Source organism: Anolis sagrei, chromosome 3 (assembly GCF_037176765.1).
Source record: "Anolis sagrei isolate rAnoSag1 chromosome 3, rAnoSag1.mat, whole genome shotgun sequence".
In the NCBI taxonomy this organism is placed as follows: domain Eukaryota; kingdom Metazoa; phylum Chordata; class Lepidosauria; order Squamata; family Dactyloidae; genus Anolis; species Anolis sagrei.
The window spans coordinates 270,259,572-270,276,019 of record NC_090023.1 but is presented as its reverse complement, the minus strand read 5'-3'; the positions used below and the strand labels follow the sequence as shown (position 1 = coordinate 270,276,019).

The 16,448-nt window shown below is 46.4% G+C and overlaps 1 protein-coding gene across 2 annotated transcripts in view; it reads right to left on the bottom strand.

Moving 5' to 3' along the window:
* Window positions 1-2,863, bottom strand: part of TPRG1 (tumor protein p63 regulated 1) — a 68,167-nt gene extending 65,304 nt beyond the window's left edge. For both annotated transcript variants that reach the window (XR_010909533.1, XM_060766756.2), the window contains exon 1: window positions 2,746-2,863. The gene's annotated coding sequence lies outside the window, so the exon portion shown is untranslated. The remainder of the gene's footprint in view (window positions 1-2,745) is intronic.
* Window positions 2,864-16,448: the final 13,585 nt, after the last annotated feature.

Below are 16,448 nucleotides of genomic sequence, written 5' to 3'. Positions count from 1 at the left end.
TAGAAGGTGGCCTTTTAAGGCACTTAAGCAATATGATTCCACTTCAGTTGAATCCCAGGAAAGTCTGGGAGTTGTAGTTTGGGGGTGAGCTAGAGCTCTCCAGCTGGGAGTTCTAAATCTCTCCCACAAAATCATAGAAGTATATACTGCAACTGAAATGGAAAACATACCATACCATAGTGCTAGAACTGTGTGATGTGAAAGGGCTGCAAGTGTGTTGCCAGTCAAGAACGTTGTTGTTCTTCTGTGCCTTCAAGTCATTCCTGACTTTGCAAGCCCCTAAACCAAACTGATACCTAAGTTTCCTTGGCAAGATCTGTTCTGAGTTTTTGGAAGCTAAGAGAGTGTGACCCACTGGATTTGCATGGCTAAGTGGGATTTGATCCTGCTCTGCAGAGTCATAGACTTTCTGTACACTGTAGCATTAATGCACTTTAATCATGATGACATGATGGCAACGGTCTTGGACAGCAATGGCTCCCAAAGTGACCCATTTAAGATGGAATCAGGTGTCAAACAGGGACGTGTTATTCTCCATCTTCATCGCTAAGCCCAGCTCAGCATGTGTTGATTTCCCAGGTTTCTATTGATCCAGTGGGTCTGTGTTAGTGTACTCTATTCTCCATCTTTATTGCTATGATACTTCACCTTGTTGACGGGAAACTTCCCACTGGAGTGGAAATCATCTATCGGACAGATGGCAAGCTATTTAACCTCAGCAGACTGAAAGCCAAAACCAAGGTTACAACAACATCTGTTATAGAACTCCAGTATGCTGATGACAATGTTGTCTGTGCATATTCAGTAGAAGACCTACAAACCACTCTATACACCTTTGCAGAACGATATGAGAAGCTTGGCCTCTCCTTGAACATCGAGAAAACCAAAGTTCTTTTCCAGCAGACACAAGACAATCCCTCTGCAAGGCCAGATATGTGTAACATTAGAAAATGTTGACCATTTCCACTACCTTGGCAGCCACCTCTCCACAAAAGTCAAGATTGACACTGAAATACAACACCGCCTGAGCTCTGCAAGTGCAGCATTTTTCTGAATGAAGCAGAGAGTGTTTGAGGACCGGAACATCCATAGGGAGACCAAGGTGCTTCTCTATAAAGCTTTTGTCCTCCCAACCCTGCTATACGCCTGCGAGACGTGGACTGTCTACAGACGTCACATGCAACTCCTGGAAAATTCCATCAGCATTGCCTCTGAAAAATCCTACAAATCTCTTGTGAAGACAGGCGGGGAAATATCAGCGTACTGGAAGAAGCAAAGACCACCAGCATTGAAGCGATGATTCTCCGCCATCAACTCTGCTGGACCAGTCACGTTGTCCACCATCTCCCAAAGCAGTTGCTCTATTCTGAACTCAAGAATGGAAAACAGAATGCTGGAGGACAGGAAAAGAGATTGAAAGATGGGCTCAAAGCTAACCTTACAAACTCTGGCATGGACACTGAGAACTGGGACGCCCTGGCCTTTGAGCCCTCCAGCTGGAGGTCAGCTGTGACCAGCAATGCTGTAGAATTTGAAGAAGCATGAATGGAGGGCGAAAGAGAGAAACATGCCAAGAGGAAGGCACGTCAAGCCAACCCCGAACGAGACCTCCTTCCACCTGGAAACCGATGCCTTCACTGTGGGAGAAGATGCAGATCAAGAACAGGGCTCCACAGTCACCTGGGGTTGGACTGGATGGCCCATGAGGTCTCTTCCAACTCTTTGATTCTATGATTCTATGATTCTACGGACAGAGAAAACTAGAGATTTTGCAAAATTGCAACTCTCAGGATCCCATAGCATTGACACATGGCTGTTAAAGTGCTGAAAAACTGCATTAATTCCACAGTGTAGATGAAGTCATAGAATCATAGAATCATAGAATCAAAGAGTTGGAAGAGACCTCCTGGGCCATCCAGTTCAACCTCTTTCTGCCAAGAAGCAGGAATATTGCATTCAAATCACCCCTGACAGATGGCCATCCAGCCTCTGCTTAAAAGCTTCCAAAGAAGGAGCCTCCACCACACTCCCTCCGGGGCAGAGAGTTCCACTGCTGAACGGCTCTCACAGTCAGGAAATTCTTCCTAATGTTCAGATGGAATCTCCTCTCTTGTAGTTTGAAGCCATTGTTCCATTGCGTCCTAGTCTCCAGGGAAGCAGAAAACAAGCTTGCTCCCTCCTCCTCCCTGTGGCTTCCTCTCACATATTTATACATGGCTATCATATCCCCTCTCAGCCTTCTCTTCTTCAGGCTAAACATGCCCAGTTCCCTAAGCCGCTCCTCATAGGGCTTGTTCTCCAGACCCTTGATCATTTTAGTCGCCCTCCTCTGGACACATTCCAGCTTGTCAATATCTCTCTTGAATTGTGGTGCCCAGAATTGGACACAATATTCCAGATGTGGTCTAACCAAAGCAGAATAGAGGGGTAGCATTACTTCCTTAGATCTACACTATGCTCCTATTGATGCAGGCCAAAATCCTATTGGCTTTTTTTGCCGCCACCATTCAGTGTTCAAACAATTTTGCCTCATTGGGTCTTTCCAAAGGGATGGTCAAGCCTGAGATGGAAAAATACAGTCTTTTCCCTGAAGCAGCTGTTCTAAAATTACTGCAGACATGGCAATGCTTTGGAAACCTTTATGTCTCTCTCTTTCTTCCACACCAATAATCCCCTTCCTCTCAGCATTGATCCACTAGCATGGTGGCCCTAAACAGGTGGGACCCAGGTAGCCCCCCCACTTACCTGTTCCAGGTGTGATGCAGCAGATCTAGGTGCCTTTGCCCCTCAGTGTTCAGCAGGAGGAAGGATCAGGTGACCGGCCCAAACCTACCTGTCTGGTCAGGGCGGCCTGAGGAGGAAGTGCCGGTGCTTCCTGGGAGAAAAGGTGAGGCTGCCTCTTATCTAGGGCTACAAAGGGAGGGTTGTTTGTTTGCCTTCCCAGAAGCCCTGCAGGCATTAAAGGCCTTGCTCTCCCTCTTGCAGAATTTGAACCCGGAAGGGTGGAGCGTGAGCTCCTTCCACCTGTTTGGTTTGCAGGCTGGGCCCAGAGAGGACAAAACCTGGGCAGAAGGGTTCAAAGTGTGTGCAGATGGGAGAAGGATGTATTTATTTATTTATCTATCATGTCAGGAGCGAACCAAACAGTTGTATTGTATTTAAAAAAAACAACACAAAGTTTGCAAACTTGGCATTCCATTAAATGTCCTTTGACCACTATCTGTCCCCTTGGAGTGCCTCTGGTGTTGCTGCAAGAAGGTCCTCCCTTGTGCATGTGGCAGGGCTCAGGTTGCATTGCAGCAGGTGGTCAGTGGTTTGCTCTTCTCCACACTCGCATGTCGAGAAGAAGGTCCTCCATCGTGCATGTGGCAGGGTGCATTGCAGCAGGTGGTCAGTGGCTTGCTCTTCTCCACACTCACATGTCGTGGATTCCACTTTGTAGCCCCATTTCTGAAGGTTGGCTCTGCATCTCGCAGTGCCAGACCGCAGTCTGTTCAGCGCCTTCCAAGTCGCCCAGTCCTCTGTGTGCCCAGGGTGGAATCTCTCATTTGGTATCAGCCATTGATTGAGGTTTGAACCTGCCACTTTTGGACTCTTGCTTGCTGAGGTGTTCCTGTGAGTATCTCTGTAAATCTTAGGAAGCTATTTCTTGATTTAAGTTGTTGGCGTGCTTGCTGATATCCGAACAAGGGATGGGACGGAGATGTCACTGCCGTGGTCCTTTCACTTTTGGCTGCTACTTCCCAGTGGATGTCAGGTGGTGCAATACCGGCTAAGCAGTGTAATTTTTCCAGTGGTGTAGGGCGCAGACACCCTGTGATAATGCGGCATGTGTCATTAAGAGCCACATGCACTGTTTTACTGTGGTGAGATGTGTCCCACACCGGGCATGCGTACTCAGCAGCATAGCACAGTGCAAGGGCAGATGTCTTCACTGTGTCTGGTTGTGATCCCCAGATTGTGCCAGTCAGGTTTCGTATGAAGTGTGTTGAAGAAATGTAGTCCAAAATGTGTGTTGAAGAAAAACCTTATGATGGTATTGTCGAAGGCTTTCATGGCCGGAATCACTGCGTTGTTGTAGGTTTTTCTGGGCTATATGGCCATGGTCTAGATCAGTGGTTCTCAACCTGGGGTCCCCATATGTTTTTGGCCTTCAACTCCCAGAAAGCCTAACAGTTGGTAAACTGGCTGGGATTCCTGGGAGTTGTAGGCCAAAAACATCTGGGGACCCCAGGTTGAGAACCACTGGTCTAGATTCATTTTCTCCTGACGTTTCGCCTGCATCTATGGCAAGCATCCTCAGAGGTAGTGAGGTCTGTTGGAACTAGGAAAAAGGGTGTATATATCTGTGGAATGACCAGGGTGGGACAAAGGACTCTTGTCTGCTGGAGCTAAGTGTGAATGTTTCAACTGACCACCTTGATTAGCATTTAATGGCTTGGAAGTGTCTGGGGGGAATCTTTTGTTGAGAGTGATTTCATGTGCCTGATTGTTTCCTCTCTGTTGTTGTGCTGTTGTAATTTTAGAGTTTTTTAAATACTGGTAGCCAGATTTTGTTCATTTTCATGGTTTCTTCCTTTCTGTTGAAATTGTCCACATGCTTCAACAAATGCATGCTTCTTGTGGATTTCAATGGCTTTTCTGTGTAGTCTGACATGGTGGTTGTGAGAGTGGTCCAGCACTTCTGTGTTCTCAAATAATATCCTGTGTCCAGGTTGGTTCCTCAGGTGCTCTGCTATGGCTGACCTCTCTGGTTGACTTAGTCTGCAGTGCCTTTCATGTTCCTGATTCGTGTTTGGGCAAAGCTGTTGTGTTTGGTGTTCTTTATTTTCAAGACTGTAAATAAAGAACATCACTCAGAAACAAGGGAGTTCCGGGCAGCCAACAATCAAGTGCCAGTGAACAACTCTCTAACAGAGGGTGCCTCCAGGCAACAATAGCCAAGCTACCTTGTTATAATGTTTTAATTGAATAAGTTATAAGATGTTTTTAATGATTGTTTTGTGATTTTATTGTTGGAAACCGGCCCGAGTCCCCCAATAGAAGGGAGATGACTGGTATACAAAATTGCTAAATAAATAAATAACTAACTACCTCTATGCAGATGCCCTTATTGATTGACTTTGCAGCTTCGTGGCTACTCAATGCTATTCCAGCTTGCTAATTGCAACACCCAGACTTGCTTCAAGAGTTCTTTCTCCCACCCTGGACATTACACAGATACATATACACTCCACTCACCTCTGAAGATGCCAGCCACAGATGCAGGCAAAATATCAGGAGAGAATGCTACTGGAGCATGGCCATACAGTCTCAAAACCTCACAGCAACTCATAGACTGGATGGTCATCTGTCAGGAGTGTTCTGATTCTGTGTTCCTGCATGTCAGGGGTTGGACTAGAAGGTCCTGGGAGTCTCTTCATGCTACAATTCTTTGAATCTATACGCAATCTCACTGCTGTTTTTGCAGTTCTGCTTTAGTTCAACTTTGGGATGCAGAAAATCTTCTCCCTGTGGCATCTGGCATAATAGACTTATGTGTACGCATTCTACCAATGTTTTTCTCCTCCATTAATCTCAGTGGTGCAACCAGTTCAATTTGCATTTGTTTTCATTGCTCATTTGACCTTTCTCCTTTAGAGATGTCATATCCAGATGTGTCCAGTAGATGGCAGCAGATATCTGTTTCTATTCCCATCCCAGTTAAGATGGAAAAGAACCACACTGAGCACTGGAATGTTATTATTGTCCTATCTATGCCTTCAAGTTGTTTCTGACTTAAGGTGACCCCGAGGCAAAGCAATCAAGGGGTTTACTGGGAGAGATCGATTCGGGGGACTGAGAGAGAGTGACATCCCCAAGCTCACCCAGAATGGCTGAATGGGGTTGCGAACCTTGATCTCTCAACATCCAACGTTGAGAACACAACATCATGTTGGTTCTGTACTTTCCCTCAATTTCTCTTTCAAAGGAAAACCAGGTAAACCATTCCCTGTGTTGAGTCTTGTGTTGGTTCTACCCCTAGGACTTTCACAGCAGTGAAGGAACTGGCCAAAAATGTTAAAATACACCCAAAATATTGTAGAGTGGTCCAAAGTCCATTTCTGATCATGACAAATGATGAGGATTTTTGGAGAGAGGATCAACAGTGGTTTCGGATTTTAAATAGTACTGGTTTTATTGTGAGCCGCTCTGAGGGTTGATCCAGACAGGTTATTATCCCAGGAGAATCTATATTTTAAAAAAGCAGATTTTCTTGGGGGCCTCTTCACACACACCCCCCCCCCCCCCGAAAGCACCCCAGGACTAGCCCAGGAGAACTTCTGGAGGCCTTACCCCCCTCCCCTTAAGCCCCCAGACCCTTTAGAAAAGTAAAAAAATCTTACCTGGCCTCCAGTTTACTCTCCGAGCAGCGAGCTGCTCAGAGAGTATACTGCAGGCCGGGTAAGTTTTTTTTACTTTTCTAAAGGGTCTGGGGGCTTAGGGGGGAGGCAGTGGGTATTCCCATAGTTTACCGTGCTTATTTAGCCTGAGATACTGTGGGAATGGTGTTTGGACTGTAGTCTAGAAACCAGAAGTAGTGGGTTTATCCCTCACATTCTAAGAAGGTGAGGAATAAACCCACTATCTAATTAATTCATTACAAACCAGGCTTTTCCTGGTTTGTAGCAAATTAATTCGGGACTATCCAGAATGTTGGATACCGCAATAAAGATACTGTCGGGATGGGCCCTGAGTCTCTTCTCTAGAGAGAAAAAGTGGGATGCAAACAACAACAGCAGGAACAACAACAACAACAATGCAGAGTGGTCGCCAGCTATTTAAAATTGCTGCTTCTGTACAGAGTTCACTCCATGTATCTATAGTACTTAAGTACCATTATAACTCCCCCACACTTTGGAATTGGGGGATTTATAGCTTGAGGAGGTGCTCAGACATCTATGCTCAGGATCACCTTGAGCTGCAATTCAGGGGGATCAGTCTAGAGCTCAGTCTTGCAAACTACACATCCCAGGGTGCCGTAACATGCAGTCATGGAAGATAAAGTGGTATCAATGTGCTACAATTGTGTGGTTCTGGCCCACTGTGCTCCCTAACAAAGCAGTCTTGCAAACTACACATCCCAGGATGCCGTAACATGCAGCCATGGCAGCTAAAATGGTATCAATGTGCTACAATTGTGTAGTTCTGGCCTACTGTGCTCCCTAACAAAGCAGTCTTGCAAACTACAAATCCCAGGATGCCGTAACATGCAGCCATGGCAGCTAAAATGGTATCAATGTGCTACAATTGTGTAGTTCTGGCCTACTGTGCTCCCTAACAAAGCAGTCTTGCAAACTTCAATTCTCAGGATGCTGTAGCATGCAGTCATGGCAGCTAAAGTGGTTTCAATGTGCTATCATTGTGTGGTTCTGGCCTCTGTGCTCCACAACAAAACAGTCTTGCAAACTACAAATCCCAGGACACCATAGCATGCAGTCATGGCAGCTAAAGTGATATTAATGTGCTACTATTTTGTGGTTCTGACACAGTGTCCTCCCCAACAAAGCGGTCTTGCAAACTACACACCCCAGGATGCTGTAGCATGCAGTCATGGAAGCTTAAGTGGTATCAATGTGTTATCATTGTGTGGTTCTGGCCCATTGTGCTCCCCAACAAAGCAGTCTTGCAAACTACACATCCCAGGATGCCATAGCATGCAGTCATGGCAGCTAAAGTGGTATCAATGTGCTATCATTGTGTGGTTCTGACACGCTGTGCTCCCCAACAAAGCAGTCTTGCAAACTACACATCCCAGGATGCCGTAGCATGTAGTCATGGCAGCTAAAGTGGTATCAATGTGCTATCAATGTGTGGTTCTGGCCCACTGTGCTCCCTAACAAAGCGGTCTTGCAAACTTCAAATCCCAGGATGCCATAGCAAACAGTCATGGCAGCTAAAGTGGTATCGATGTGCTATCATTGTGTGGTTCTGGCCCTCTGTGCTCCACAACAAAACAGTCTTGCAAACTACAAATCCCAGGATGCCGTAGCATGCAGTCATGGAAGCTAAAGTGGTATCAATGTGCTACAACTGTGTGGTTCTGATCCACTGTGCTCCCCAACAAAACAGTCTTGCAAACTACAAATCCCAGGATGCTGTATCATGCAGTCATAGCAGCTAAAGTGGTATCAATGTGCTACAATTGTGTAGTTCTGATCGACTGTGTGATCCAGTTAGCCTTTGGTTTGGAAGAGTGCAGTCTTGGCTGAGCTGAAATCAAGGAGTGGATTTACACTGTGGAGTTAATATGGTTTGATGCAACTTGAACTGAGTCTTGAGTCTTGTTGTGAAGAGAACAAGTGGGGTATAAATAAACATTACAACAACAACAACTCCCATGACTCAATGCTATGGCATCCTAGGGTTTGTAGTTTAGCAAGGTCTGCCCAAGAGTGCATGGGCCTCACCAAACTGCAACTCCTGGGGTCTCACAGCATTGAAGAATGGCATTCAAAGGGGTGTCAAACTGCTTTGTTTCTACAGTATAGATGTACCCACTAACCCATCAATGGATATACCAACTCCTTTTTGTATTGTTTTTCTTCTTCCCGACTGAGCAGACTTCTGGAATGCGTCCCTTCTGAAGCTCTCTCCTTCCAAGCGAGGAGACCTGTTGCCAGGAAGCACATGCCAAGCGCACTGAAACTGAATGATTATCGATTTGCACATATTCAGAGCCTGGCAGGGGAACCGAGGAGAGATGGCTTGACTTCTCAATGAAAGAAGGAGCCCAGCCAGTTCAAGTGCTTCTGGGGGGAAGAACGGCTGCCGTCTGCTCTTGCCGAGTCAGAGCCCAGCTTGTCTGGTAAAGGCAGGCCAGGCTAGCTGCGGATAATAGAAGCTGCCACCCAACCTATCTCCAAGCAGGAGACGTCTGCCACTAACTATATTTCACAAAGACCAGGATGGACAAAGCAGCTGGCAGGCAGCCCTTAGGTCTCCGCTTTGTGTCATCGTGGAAGGTCTTTGGGCAGACTGCAGGCTAGGACCACAAAACTTCTGCAAAGTCCCCCATCCTTCTCCATTTCAAACAATGTCACTGTGCTGTTGCACACTGGGCCTGCGCATAAGACTGTAGACAGGACATACATTCTGTGTGCTCAACGGGATGCCGTGGCTGCCTCAGATTAAAGGCCTTTGGATTTCCTTAAAACAGAGTCTTTAGATTGCTTAAAGGTTCAACAATGTTCTTTATTAATGAAAACAAACAAGTACTTTAAGGCAGTGTTTCTCAACCTGAGGGTCGGGACCCCTGGAGGGGTCACGAGAGAGTTTCAGAGGGGTCGCCAAAGACCATTAGAAAACACATATTTTTGATGGCCTTAAGAATCCCTTTGGCATAGTCGTTTGGGTTCACAGTGCTCTCTAGATGTAGGTGAACTATATCTCCCCTAAATCACCGTCAATTCATCTAAAATCCCTCCAGTATTTTCTGTTGGTTATGGAGGTTCTGTGTGGGACATTTGGCCCATTTCTATCGGTGGTCTGATTCAGAGCGCTCTTTAATTCTAAGTGAACTATAAATCCCAGCAATTAGTACAACTCCCAAATGTCATGATCTATTTCCCCCAAACTCCACCAGTGTTCACATTTGGGCATATTGAGGATTTGTGCCAAGTTTGGTCCAGATCCATCATTGTTTGAGTCCACAGTGCTCTCCAGGTGTAGGTGAACTACAACTCCAGAACTCAAGGTCAATGCCCACCAAACTCTTCCAGTATTTTCTCTTGGTCATGGGAGTTCAGTGTGGCAAGTCTGGTTTAATTCCATCATTGGTGGAGTTCAGAATGATTGAAGGTGAACTATAAATCCCAGTAACTACAACTCCCAAATGACAAAATCAATCCACCCCAACCCCACTAGTATTCAAATGTGGGCGTATTGGGTATTTGTGCCAAATTTGGTCCAGTGAATGAAAATACATCCTGCATATCAGATCTTTACATCACGATTCATAACAGTAGCAAAACAGTAGTACAGTTCTGAAGTAGCAGCAAAAATAATGTTATGGTTGGGGGGTCACCACAACATGAGGAATTGAATTAAGGGGTCACGGCATCCAGAAGGTTGAGAACCACTGCTTTAAGGCTTTCTTAGAAGTCTATTGGCTCTCTCTCAATCTTGTCCACAGGGAACAGGCACTATCTTCTTAACTGTAACTAATGGGGAAATCCTTAACTTCTAATCTGGGTAGTCTCTCTTTGCCTCTGTAGGCGTGGAGCCCCTGCACCCGGTACCAACTACTTCTGGCTTCCGCAAGTTCTACCAAGCAGAACTTTGTAGACTACCGGGGGAAAAAACTCAGGTTTCCATGATCATAGAATCATAGAATCATAGAATCAAAGAGTTGGAAGAGACCTCCTGGGCCATCCAGTCCAACCCCATTCTGCCAAGAAGCAGGAATATTGCATTCAAATCACCCCTGACAGATGGTCATCCAGCCCCTGTTTAAAAGCTTCCAAAGAAGGAGCCTCCACCACTCTCCGGGGCAGAGAGTTCCACTGCTGAACGGCTCTCACAGTCAGGAAGTTCTTCCTCATGTTCAGATGGAATCTCCTCTCTTGTAGTTTGAAGCCATTGTTCCGCATCCTAGTCTCCAAGGAAGCAGAAAACAAGCTTGCTCCCTCCTCCCTGTGGCTTGATGGCTGACTGAAGTCCTTCAGCAAAGGAACTGTAGGGCTGTATAATCCCGGCCAAGCTGTGGGCTGTATATCTCTCCGGCCAAGCCGTAGAAGACGAAGCTTTCTACAGGAGCTCTTGGTATTATGTCCTGCATGAAAGGTTTCTCTGTGTGGACTGAACCCAAACTGGCTCCTATTCCCTCCAAAACCCAAAAAAGGGGGTGGGATAAGGGAACCTAACTATAATTGACAGGTGGCTTGCCCTATGATTGCAGCCAAAAGAAGCCATCTATCTGCAAAGTCCCTGAAACTTAGGACTATAACAAACATTAAATGCAAAGCAAACAAAATTGGAGCTCCTGGTGCAGTTGTACCGGCACAGCCACAATTGCAAGACAAGGTTGGCCACAAGGCATACAGAAAGTTCCCAGTTAGGTGAAAAACGTGCCAAAATGCCTCCAAGAGCATCCAGGACCACCTCCAAATACTCCAAATAATGACATGACCTGCCTTCTGTTTTGAAAGTCTACTCCACACCATAGACTTACTCTCATGGAACAAAGTGTCCAGTTCTGGGCAGCAGCATTGAAGAAGGACCAGAAGGGAGGTCTCCAGAAAAGGACACCAGAAATGGTCAGAATCCTGGAAACCATGAATCCCTAGAAGGAGTAGCTCAGGCCCAGGCTACACTGCCATATAATCCAATTTCAGAATGAAGATTAACGGCTTTAAATTGGGTTATGTGGCAGCAAAGGTTTGTATAATCCAATTTAAAGCAGATAGAATCATAGAACCTTAGAGTTGGAAGAGACCTGGTGGACCATCCAGTCCAACCCCCTTTCTGACAAGAAGCAGGAAAATTGCATTCAAAGCACCCCCGACAGATGGCCATCCAACCTCTGTTTAAAAGCCTGAAAAGAAGGAGCCTCCACCACACTCTAGGGCAGAGAGTTCCACTGTTGAACAGCTCTCACAGTTAAGCAGGTAATCTGAAACCAAATCATATGGCAGTGTTGATCCAGCCTTGAAGATCTGGGGATGTTTAGTCTGGAGAAAAGAAGGCTAAGGGAAGGGGGTTGTAGGCCCCATCTGCTCTGCCATATAATCCAGTTTATGATCCAAGACTACACTATGTAACAAAATTTGAGGGGGGGAAATCTGTTCCTGGTGTGAAAGTGTTTAATTGTGCAGTCCTTACTTTGAAAGCAATTGTTTTCCTCCAGAAAATTCACTTTGGTGGCTCCTACAAACTATGTTGGATTGGTTGAGACTCTGTGATGAGATATTCATTGCGAAACTACAGCAAAATGTAATAAACATTTCCATATTTTTATGATAGAACCATTAGGAAATGACATTTAAAACCCAGGAACAAAAATTGTGTTACATTGTGTTATCTGCTTTGAACTGGATTGTATGACAGTGTAGACTCGGCAGATGATCTGGGATCAGTTACTGGATTAGATGGTAGCGTAGATCCAGCCTTAGAGCCATGTTTACATATTTGAAAGGATACCACTTTGAGGAGGAAGGGGCAAGGCTTGCTTTTTGCTGCTCCAGAGACTAGAACACAATGGAGCCATGGATTCAAACTGCAAAAAAAGAAATTCCACCTGAACAGCTGGAAGATTTGGGTTGTTGTAGGTTTTTTCGGGCTATATGGCTATGTTCTAGAGGCATTCTCGCCTGACATTTCGCCTGCGTCTATGGCAAGCATCCTCAGAGGTAGTGAGGTCTGTTGGAACTAGGAAAATGGGTTTATATATCTGTGGAATGACCAGGGTGTTGGAGCTAGGTGTGAATGTTTCAACTGACCACCTTGATTAGCTTTTGATGGCCTGGCAGTTGTTTGGTGTGTCTTGTTAGTGCCTGGGGCAATCTTTTGTTGAGAGGTGATTAGATGTCCCCGATTGTTTCCTCTCTGTTGTTTTGCTGTTGTAATTTTAGAGTTTTTTTAATACTGGTAGCCAGATTTTGTTCATTTTCATGGTTTCTCCTTTCTGTTGACATTGTCCATGTGCTTCTTGTGGATTTCAGTGGCTTCTCTGTGTAGTCTGACATGGTAGTTTTGAGAGTGGTCCAGCATTTCTGTGTCCAGGTTGGTTCATCAGGTGCTCTGCTATGGCTGATTTCTCTGGTTGACGTAGTCTGCAGTGCCTTTCATGTTCTTTGATTCGTGTTTGGGCAATGCTGCTGCGTTTGGGGGTCCCTATGTAGACTTGTCCACAGCTGCATGGTACACGGTAGACTCCTGCAGAAGTGAGGGGATCCCTCTTGTCCTTTGCTGAATGTAGCATTTGTTGGGTTTTCTTGGTGGGTCGGTAGATAGTTTGTCAGGTTTTACAATGTATTGCAATGCAATATAGCTTAGTCATGCACTGCTGATGGGCTTCTATTGGGAATGCTGAGTCATGCATTGACTGTATATAGGGAATCATTGGGGAATGTGTTCTGGCCTAGTCCAGGTGATTGTGAATGATGCAATCCTGGGTTTGAGTTGAATCAATGAGTTGGGAACCAATCGGTGATTGCTATGTGTAAATGAATTGTATATAAGGAAGTCGTGTACAGTGTATATCTCTCCTTGTGCTGTGATGTTGTTTGTCGAAGGCTATATGTAATTAAAAGAGCCTGTCTGCTAAGACAAGATATAACTGTGTGCTGTGGTAAGTCTGTAATATCATCTAGATTGGGGGAAAGACAATGGAAAAACTGACAATAGCCAGGCATGTGTTTGTAAAAGGTTCCAGAGTGACTGCAGTTTGTGGAAGGAGTTAACTGAAGCTACTGGAAAGCGCTGAAGTTGTGCAACTGATCTGCTGCTGAATTGTGAAGTTAATCTCAACATAGTTTGTATGTTGTGTTTCCTCATCTGCTTCCCAATGTGGTCAGTGGTTCCCTTGATGTCTGGCAAGAACCCTTTTCCTCTGGGTGGACCTTTGTCTTGACACTCGTGGCTTGTTCTCAGTCTTGCAGCTCTTCTGATGTCTGTGGTAGAGTCTCCATTGGAAGATCTTCCTGATGGTCAGAGCCATTCAGCAGTGGAATCTGCTACTGTCTTGGAGCCTCTTTCTCTGGAGGCTTTGAGACAGAGCTTGGCTGGTTATCTCTCAGGAGGGCTTTAGCTGTGGATTCCCAGAGGCTGGACTAAATGCCCCTTGTGGTCCCTTCCACCTCAGAGAGCTGACGATCCTTCCAAACCATGCGAAGGAGACAAGGAGTCATTCCAACCCCTCTTGAGTGATCCAATCAGAACGATGTAAGCTGATCTCATCTCACACTTTTTCAAAAAGGTTCGTCTTTGCTTGCCAGAAGATCTTGTTCCCAGCATGGAGGCAAAAAGCCAACATTTCTATATAAAGTCTTGAGAGAGAAATGGGGGTTAAATGGGGTGAAACCTGTTGATATACGTGTGCGCGCGGATCTTGGTGTGGTGCTTACAGTGACATTGAGTGGCTTCCTTGAGAGGCAAATCAACTTGTGAGTTTCAGTCCAAACATCTGAAGGGGCATCCCTAAAATGTCCTGAACCCTCTCCCCAAAAGTGTGGACTAAAATCCAGAATGGACCCATTGTCCTGACAGATATCAGAGTTCTCAGTTGCCATTCTCTTCCCTCAATCAATCAATCAATCAATTGTTCAAATCTGTACTCCTCCACATACTTACTTAGGCGATCCCTCGTTGTCCAAGGATGATGGTCCGAGTATAGTGACCTGGCGGTGGGTCTGTAGGTGACTGTTGAGCCCTATTCTTGACCTGCAACTTCTCCCACAGTGAGGGCATCGGTTTCCAGGTGGAAGGCGGTCCCAGTCACGGTTGGCTTGATGCGCCTTCCTCCTGGCACATTTCTCTCTTTCACCCTCCATTCGTTCCTCTTCAAATTCTACAGTACTGCTGGTCACAGCTGACCTCCAGCTGGAGCGCTCAAGGGCCAGGGCTTCCCAGTTCTCAGTGTCTATGCCAGAGTTTTAATGTTGGCTTTGAGCCCATCCTTAAATTTCTTTTCCTGTCCTCCAACACTCCGTTTTCTGGATGTCTAAGCAGAGTCTGGATGGCCATCTGTTGGGAGTGTTTTGATAGTGCCCTCCTGCCTGGGAGAAGGGGGTTGGACTGGAAGGCCTTTGGGGGTCCCTTCCAACACAGTTGAATATAAAGTGCCTGGAAGTCCAACGGAGTCTCCTTCACTGGAGGTCTTTAAGCAGAGTCTGGATGGCCATCTCTTGGGAGTGTTTTGATGGTGACTTCCTGCTTGGGAGAAGGGGGTTGGACTAGAAGGCCTTTGGTGGTCCCTTCCAACCAAAGTGGAATATAGAGTATCTGGAAATCCAACAGAGTTTCCTTCTCTGGATGTCTAAGCAAAGTCTGGATGGCCATCTGTTGGGAGCGTTTTGATGGTGTCTTCCTGCCTGGTAGAAGGAGGTTGGACTAGAAGTCCTTTGGGGGTCCCTTCCAACCGTAGTGGAATATAGAGTACCTGGAAATCCAACGGAGTCTCCATCACTGGAGGTCTTTATGCAGAGTCTGGATGGCCATCTGTTGAGAGTGCTTTGATGGTGCCTTCCTGCCTAGCTGGAGGGGGTTGGACTAGAAGTTCTTTGGGGGTCCCTTTCAACTGTAGCAGAATATAGAGTAACTGGAAGTCCATTGGAGGCTTCTTCTCTGGAGATCTTTGAGCAGAGTCTGGCTGGCCATCTGTTGGGAGTGCTTTGATGGTGTCTTCCTGCCTGGCAGAAGGGGGTTGGACTGGAAGGCGTTTGGGGATCCCTTCCAACACAGTTGAATATAAAGTGCTTGGAAGTCCAACGGAGTCTCCTTCACTGAAGGGGGTTGGACTAGAAGTCCTTTGGCGGTCCCTTTCAACTGTAGCAGAATATAGAGTAACTGGAAGTCCAGTGGAGGCTTCTTCTCTGGAGATCTTTGAGCAGAGTCTCCAAGCAAAGTGCTTGGAAGTCCAACGGAGTCTCCTTCACTTGAGGTCTTTAAGTAGAGTCTGGATGGCCATCTGTTGGGAGTGATTTGATGGTGCCTTTCTACCTGGCAGAAGTAGGCTGGATTGGATTCCAACTTTAGGATTCCATGACCCTCAGAATGCCTTCTGTGATGCAAAGCCACCTGCAAAGGACTCTGGACCGGATCCAAGCTGCTTTGCCATGGGTCGGTTTTGGCAAGGATCCGGGGTGTTTTAGCTGATTGCTTTGCGGGCAGCAACGGAGAGCATAATCGAATCACATCAGCCCTGCTTCCCCACCCAAAGAGCAGAGTGACATTTTCGGGGTGGAAAAGAGAGAGAGAGAGAGAGAGAGAGATGAATGGAAAACAAAGACCTGGCTTTCACAAGGTCCGATGCGCCGAGTGCTTTCAGAGGCGTCTTCCCAGCATCTGCTGTCCAGAGAATGCAGAAGAAGCCTTTGCTTCCCATAAAGACACATCAGGAGTGGCCGTGGACGTTCCCCTTCACGCTGTGCAAGAGACACAATGTTCCCTTTGAACAAGGAGACGTTTTCCACAGAAAGAGTCCAGGGAGAACGGGGTGGAAATGGTACCGGACCCATGGCCGTTTATTTTCCGAGCCCAATTCAAGGTGCAGGTGCTTACCTACAAAGCCCTGAATGGTTTGGGACCATCCTACTTGCGTGACCGCATCTCCGTCTACGAACGCACAAGCTCACTTTGGTCATCTGGAGAGGCCCTGCTCGTGATCCCGCCTGCGTCGCAAGCACGTTTGTTGGGGACACGAGACAGGACCTTTTCTGTGGTGGCCCCCCGACTCTGGAACACCCTCC